The 6,195-nt window shown below is 48.4% G+C and overlaps 1 long non-coding RNA gene across 1 annotated transcript; it reads right to left on the reverse strand.

The window, feature by feature from the left end:
* Nucleotides 1-3,003: 3,003 nt before the first annotated feature.
* Nucleotides 3,004-5,447, reverse strand: LOC138720771 (uncharacterized). Its single transcript, XR_011337473.1, has 3 exons — nucleotides 5,341-5,447; nucleotides 3,535-3,642; nucleotides 3,004-3,082 (listed from the first exon to the last, which is right to left on the reverse strand). It is a non-coding gene; the product is annotated as an uncharacterized lncRNA (long non-coding RNA).
* Between the last annotated feature and the right edge of the window lie 748 nt (nucleotides 5,448-6,195).

Consider the following 6,195-nt stretch of genomic DNA (forward strand, 5'->3'; position numbering starts at 1 on the left):
GGAGAAAACCAGCTTGGTTGAACAGAGAGATCGTGAGCGATATCAAGAAGAGGAGAAACGTTTATGGGCTCTGGAAGAGTGGACAGGCCTCTTGGGTGGACTACAGGAGGGAAGTGAGATCGCGTAGGGAAAAAATCAGAAGGGCTAAGGCTCAGCTAGAAATCAGATTGGCCAAGTCTGTGAAAGATAACAAAAAATCTTTCTACAAATACATCAATAATAAAACGAGGACTAGGGAGACTATACAGTCCCTATTGGACGCAGAGGGAACAACAGTGACAGGGGATGAGGAAAAGGCTGAGGTACTTAATGCCTTCTTTGCCTCAGTCTTTAATTGTAAATAAAGTTGTCCCTTCTGTGTACAAACCCAGGAGCCAGAGGAGTAAAATGAGGCTCCCGTGATCCAAGAGGATCGAAGGAGCTGGCAGATGTGCTGGCCAAATCCCTTTCCATTGTCTTCCACCAGTCCTGGAAGACTGGGGAAGTCCCACTGGACTGGAGGCTGGCTGATGTCGTGCCCATCTACAAGAAGGGTCTCAGGGAGAACCCAGGGAACTACAGGCCTGTCAGTCTGACCTCAGTGCCAGGGTAAGTCATGGAGCAGGTGATCTTGAGTGCTCTCACGAAGCACATGCAAGAGAACCGGGTGATCAGGCCCAGTCCAGACAGGTTCACAAAAGGCAAGTCTTGCCAGACTAACCTGATCGCCTTCTATGACAAAGTGACTCGGCTGCTGGATGAGGGAAAGGCTGTGGATGTGGTCTTCCTGGACTTCAGTAAAGCCTTTGACACAGTCTCTCACAGCGTTCTGCTTGAGAAACTGTCAGCCTCTGGCCCGGAGAGGCGCACACTCTCCTGGGTGGAAAACCGGTTGGCTGGCCGGGCCCAGAGAGCGGTGGGAAATGGTGTGAAATCCAGCTGGAGGCCAGGGACAAGTGGGGTTCCCCAGGGCTCAGTGCTGGGTCCAGCCCTGTTCAATGTCTTCATCAATGACCTGGATGAAGGCATCGAGTGCACCCTTAGCAAGTTTGCGGACGACACTAAGCTGGGCGGAAGTGTCGATCTGCTGGAGGGTAGGGAGGCTCTGCAAAGGGATCTGAACAGGCTGGACCGCTGGGCTGAGTCCAACGGCATGAGGTTTAACAAGGCCAAGTGCCGGGTCCTGCACCTAGGGCACAACAACCCTATGCAGTGCTACAGACTAGGAGAAGTCTGGCTAGAAAGCTGCCTGGAGGAGAGGGACCTGGGGGTGTTGATTGACAACCGACTGAACATGAGCCAGCAGTGTGCCCAGGTGGCCAAGAAGGCCGATGGCATCTCGGCTTGGATCAGAAACGGCGTGACCAGCAGGTCCAGGGAGGTTCTTCTCCCTCTGGACTCGGCACTGGTGAGACCGCTCCTCGAATCCTGTGTTCAGTTCTGGGCCCCTCACCACAAGAAGGATGTTGAGGCTCTGGACTGAGGCCAGAGAAGAGCAACGAAGCTGGTGAGGGGGCTGGAGAACAGGCCTTACGAGGAACGGCTGAGAGAGCTGGGGTTGTTTAGCCTGGAGAAGAGAAGGCTGAGGGGAGACCTTATTGCTCTCTACAACTACCTGAAAGGAGGTTGTGGAGAGGAGGGAGCTGGCCTCTTCTCCCAAGGGAAAAGGGACAGGACAGGAGGGAATGGCCTCTAGCTCCGCCAGGGGAAGTTCAGGCTGGACATTAGGAAAAAATTCTTCACAGAAAGGGTCATTGGGCACTGGAACAGGCTGCCCAGGGAGGTGGTTGAGTCACCTTCCCTGGAGGTGTTTAAGCCACGGGTGGACGAGGTGCTGAGGGGCACGGTTTAGTGTTTGATAGGAAGGGTTGGACTCGATGATCCTGTGGGTCTCTTCCAACCTGGTTATTCTATGATTTTGAGTCTCCGGCCTCCCACAAACAAATCCCAGCAAGACTTTGTAGCTGTTTAAGGTCACCACACCTCCACAGATGAAAATAAATCAAAGTTCTCTCCAGGGCTGCTGGCCACAGATCCAAGGGATTATCGGGAGGTGCTGATGCCCCTGCACTCGACTCCGAATTTGGAATATCACTGTCATCCAGTGTCCTTCCATGTTTTTCTGAATTAAACACTTGAGAGCCCTCTGGGGGCATTCATTTACTCTTTAACCAGGTCAATAAAAGTTTGAAGGTTTTTCCTTTTATACTCACCCCCTGTTTCTTTAAAACTGCTTAAACATCTTCAGCACAGACTTTTCTTCTGCTCACATATTCATCCCCATTACCATCTCAGCTGCTCACCTGATCCTGAAGAGAACAGGCAGTTCTGGAACTTCTTCTATTTCTTCTCCTTTTCAAGCTGTGTGCCTAATTGGCCCAGCCAGTAGATGATGGATCAGCCAAGCGTTCCCCCCTGGACACACGTCGATTGCTTTATCGACCCAGCGTACTGCAGTATCTCCTGTCATCTTCAGCATCTCCAGCTATCTTCAGTATCTCCGGTTGTCTTCCAGAATCAGGCTGCCAGTCGCATCACGTCGGGGTCACCATATGACGAGGGGATTAAGGCACAGACTTCAACGTGATGGATCCAAGACACTTTATTGAGTTAGCTGTTTCTTTATATACCCTTTTGGGTTACATAACAGGCCGTCCATGAGGCTATCTACAGAATATCATCGGCTGAATGTAGCCTTCCATAAAGCTATTACTAGCATATTATTGGCTAAACAACTGCACATGCTAAAAAGACAAGCTACACTAAAATTAACTATGTTGATATTTTTCTTCTTTTGTTTTTCTCTCAGTCGGTACGTGTTCCCACTGAATTAGATCTTGTTTTTCTCTCGGCTGCCTCTTGTTTATCAGGAGGCTGTCTCTTCCCAGCTCTCTGTTTCAAGGTCTTGTCAGAGTTGCTCAATATCAACAAGGCCTACAGCATCGAGTCCTTCTTCCCTGTAAAACATTTCCACACCCTTCCCTGGCACTGAGGTCAGGCTGACAGGTCTGTAGTTTCCTAGTTCCTCTCTCCCGTCCTTCTTAAAAATGGGTGCAATATTTGCCAGCCTCCAGTCCAACGGAACTTCACCGGTCAGCCACGACTGCTGAGATCACGCAAAAAGATTTGGTAAGCACCTCCACCCACTCTCACTCTCAATACCCTTGGGTGAATCCCCTCTGGGTCCATAGACTTATGAATACCAAGTTTGCCTAGAGGGTATCTAGTCCTTTCTCCTCTATTCAAAGGAGCCTCGTTCTGTTCTTCCTGCCTGCAGCCTCGTGAGGTGGAGTATCCAGGGAACATCTCGTTTTACTATAAAAAAGATTGAGGGAAGCGTGGCCTTTTCACCGTATCCTCATCCTTATTCTTCTCCCCGCATCCAGGGAAGGATGGAGATTCTCCTCAGTCCTTCATTCTTTATTAATATATTTTTAGAATGATTTTTATTTTATCTTTTAGAGCACAGGCTAATCTGAATTTAATCCCTCTTCAGCTCTTCTGCTTCTTTTTTGTACACTACCCCATTTTGTCTTTGTAGTCCTCATGAGTTACCTGTCCCTTCTGCCAGAGCTTGCGTATTTTCCTCCTTTTCCTGCTTTCCATAGTCTTATTCAGCAAGGCCTATCTGTGGATGTTTGTGTCCGGCTAGAGCTGCTTTTCCTGAAACGCAGAAACGCTAGTCAAGTGCAGAATAACAGTCAGATCTTATGATTAATAGAGCACCTGGGGTGGCGCACACAGAGAGCACAAAAATAGGAGCAGCGACACACAGGAAGAGCACAGACACCTACAAAACAAGGCCAGACACAACAACAATGGGCACAGAAATGCTGAAACCAAGTTGGAGATGCAAACCTAAGGCCCCCCAAAATGCGGAGAGAGAACCCCAAAATGGGCTCAGAGATCCCAAGAAAAACAAGTCCCTCAAAGGGGCACAGAGTCCCTCAAATGGGCACTGAGACCCCAAAAAGAAGCCTCAGGCCTCCCAAATGGGACAAGAGCCCCCCTCCAAATGAGCAAACCCACCCTAAAATAAGTACAGCGGTCCCCGAAATTGGCCCAGAGACCCAAACACGAGCCCCGTTTACCCCTAAAACAAGCCCAGAGCACGTGTGTTCACCGCAGCGCTGTCTGTCTGTAGAAGCATTTTGAGCGGTACAGTCTGAACGAATTATGCCTCTTGCCACACCTTTCTGTAAACATCGCTAGAAATCGTGTGCTTCAACACTAAGAGGGTGCCTGCGCTGCTTTTCGGTGGCAAACGTTCACACGAACACGATTAAGAATACCTCAGCTTACGGCATTTATATTTGGTGAGATCCTCCGGTTTAAATAACATCTAATCGTGTACTATAACACGATTCATTATTTTGTAACGTAACGATTGTTAATCACGTACAAATAACAGAATAAATACTTCAATCGGATTCTCTCTGATTACGAAACGGTGATTTGTAAATGGTAGGATGGAACGTCAACTGCAGCGTGTTAAACGACAAGATTAACAACTAAGATAACGGTAACTACTCTTATTTTCTTGTCACTCAGGATCGTTGAGATCGACCGCTTAGATACGGCTATACCTTAAAGACTCAGCCCCCCTTTCCCCCCCGACATGAGATGACGTTCCAGGAGCTAAACGTACCTGTCATTTTGGGGAAAAATATGGATACGAAAACAGTTCCGCGTATGTAAAGTTCTCTGAAATGCCTGATCAGCAGAAGCACTCTGAGGACCATTTCTGGGTCTTCTCTAGTGCTGTATAAACTATACCTGCGTTAACAGTTAAATAAAACTACTAAGCGTAAGTTACTTTGTTTCAATTATTTATGAAACTTAGGCTAGCGATGCCATTTTGAGTCTTGCAATTCCTAAATTTCCATGCCTTTTCCATTCAGGGGCACAAGCGACAACTTCGGACGCTAAATCGAAGGACGTTTTTCTTCTCATCTTCGTCTGAACGGGTCCCAGCCCAGGATGGGGGGAAATGGGTAAAAGAGGAAAGCCCTCTCTCATCTGGAACCGACGGCCGCTTCTTCTCAGTTCAAGGGAGTCACGTTCCGTTCTGCCTGCAGCCTCGTGAGGCGGACCATCCAGGGAACATCTTGTTTTACTATTAAAGACTGAGGCAAAGGCGGCCTTTCCACCTTATTCTCATCTTTTGTCACTATATTTCCCTCTGCATTCAGCAAAGGATGGAGAATCTCCTCAGTCCTTCCTTCATTATCAATATATTTTAGAAGGATTTCTTCGTTATCGTTCAGACGATGAGCCAATCTGAGTTCTAATCGGTCTTTAGCCCTTCCGATTCTTTTCTTTACGCGATCCCACTTCACCTTTGTACTTCTCGTTACTTACTTGCCCCTCGTGCCAGAACTTGTACATTTTCCTCCTTTTTCCGACTTCCAGCCGGAGTCATTTACTCAGCCAGGCCCGCCTGTGGATGTTTGCGTCTGGTCGGAGCTGCTCTTCCTAAAGCATAGAAATGCTAGTCAAAAGAAAAATAACAGTAAGATGCTACGATTAATAGAGATCCCGGGGTGGCGCACACACAGAGGGCACAACAAGGAGCAGAGAGACAAAGAAAGAGCGAGCGCAGACATCCACAAAACAAGGCCAGAGATGACAAAAATGGGCACAGACACGTTGAACCAAAGCACGGAGACCCAAACCCCAGGTACTCCAACATGCACGCAGACAACCCCAAAATGCTTCAGACACCCAACAAACCGAGTCCCTCAAATGGGAACAGATTTAAAAAAGAAGCCTCTGGATCCCCCAGATGGGACTAGAGCCCCCCCCAGTTGAGTAAAGACACCCTAAAGCAAGTACAGCAGTCCCCAGCATCGGCCCAGAGACCCCAACGCGAGCCCCCTTTATCCCTCAAACGAGCCCAGAGCACGTGTGTTCAGCACAGCACTGTCTGTCTGTAGAAGCATATTGAGCGGTACGGTCTGAACGAGTTATTCCTCTCGCTACGCCTTTCTGTAAACATTGCTAGAAATAGCGTGCTTCAACACTAAGAGGGTGTCCGGGCTGCTTTTCTGCGGCAAACTTTCACGGGAACAAGATTGATAACCCCTTAGCGTATAGCATTCGTATTTGGTGAGATAGAGTGTTGAGAAACGGTTAAACGAGCAAGTACATTTTCCTTTGGAGGAATTGTACAAACAGGCTCCTAGCTGAACAATAGCTGGGAGCGGTTGGCCGTAC

This window comes from Phaenicophaeus curvirostris, chromosome 5, assembly GCF_032191515.1.
Source record: "Phaenicophaeus curvirostris isolate KB17595 chromosome 5, BPBGC_Pcur_1.0, whole genome shotgun sequence".
In the NCBI taxonomy this organism is placed as follows: domain Eukaryota; kingdom Metazoa; phylum Chordata; class Aves; order Cuculiformes; family Cuculidae; genus Phaenicophaeus; species Phaenicophaeus curvirostris.